Raw genomic sequence first — 1,512 nt, forward strand, 5'->3', positions numbered from 1 at the left:
CTTTGACTCCCGGACTCTGGGCGAAAGCAGCCTTTTCTGTTGGTGCTATCTGTCTTAGGAGATGGTCATTTAAAGCATTTTGTGTCACATCGTATAACGTTGGGAGGGAAGACTATTCTGAGGTCAGCCAGGCTGATAGGAGAGACTCAGAGTGTGGAGACATTGGATGGACAGGGAAAGGAATAGCGGCAAGAGAGTAGCTAACAGGAAGAGAGAGCTGTCTGAGCCGGGCCCCCTTCTGTTAGATGGCGTCTCCCTATCTGTAGCTATACCCAGGGAGAAGTGGCAAACAACCAGAGCGTCCCAGGCCATTTCAGCCTAAGATCATTCCTTTAGCATCGCACCACAATGCCATGTAAGCCCCAGAGGCCACTGAAGGAAATAAGATAGGGGATATGGCCTCAGGTGACTGAAACTGCAGTAGCACTAAATCTGAAACAGTTGTAAACTGTTTGAGAAAATGTGATTTTAAAACGTAAGGAGCCAGGCGTGGTGGCCCACGGCTGTAATCCCTGCTCTGTCAGCTGCCGCGATGGGACCAGGGAGTTCTAGGCCGCCTAGGCTGCGTGAGATCTACTCTAAACAACCCAGGAAGGCAGCCTGGGCTTGACGCCTCTATCCCAGATGTTTCACAGACAAGAGGGAAAAAATGGGGAGCAAAGCAGTTGATATTTTATTTTATTTTGTACCTGTCCCTCTGAGAGTCTAGAAGTATGTCCAAGGTTTTAGTCCTACAATTTTATTTTTCAAGAATAAAACTGTTCGGCTGGAGAGATGGCTCAGCGTTAAGAGCGCTTGGACTGCTCTTCCAGAGGTCCTGAGTTCAATTCCCAGCAACCATATGGTGGCTCACAACCATCTGTAATGAGATCTGATGCCCTCTTCTGGTGTGTCTGAAGATGGCTGTTAGTGTACTTACATATATAATAAATAAATCTTTTTTAAAAAAGAATAAAACTCTTCACCCTTACCTGTAAACTGGATTCTGTGGGGTCCTGAATCTGCCAGTGTCAGCAGCCACAGGAGACACAGTCTGAGTGCAGTGGCAGCGGCCTGCTCTCTCCTTTCCTCCTTAGGGACCCCTGCTAAGGGAAGTTAGAACCATGACTCCAGGACAGAAAAGAACCTCAGGATGATCCAGTGTAAAACAAAGGCTTCACTGTTCAGACACTGTCCTGGTTGGTTTTCATGTCAACTTGGCACAAGCCAAGGCCAGCTGAGAAGAAAACTTCAATCCAGAGATGCTTCCCATTGGATTAGCCTGTGTGAGAGTCTGTGGGACATTTTCTTGATTAGTGATTGATGTGGGGCAGCCCAGGTCACTGTGGGTGGTGTCATCCCAGGCTGGTAGTCCCTTGTATTGGTGACTTAGCTGAATATGAATCTGAAAACGGTAATGAGTAGCATCCTCCATGGCCTTCATCCAGTTCCTGCCTCCGGGTTCCTGCCTTGAGTTCATGCCCTGGATTCCTTCGCTGTGGCCTGTGATTAAGATGAGTGAGTCAGACTGAA

This window comes from Rattus rattus, chromosome 9, assembly GCF_011064425.1.
Source record: "Rattus rattus isolate New Zealand chromosome 9, Rrattus_CSIRO_v1, whole genome shotgun sequence".
Taxonomy (NCBI): domain Eukaryota; kingdom Metazoa; phylum Chordata; class Mammalia; order Rodentia; family Muridae; genus Rattus; species Rattus rattus.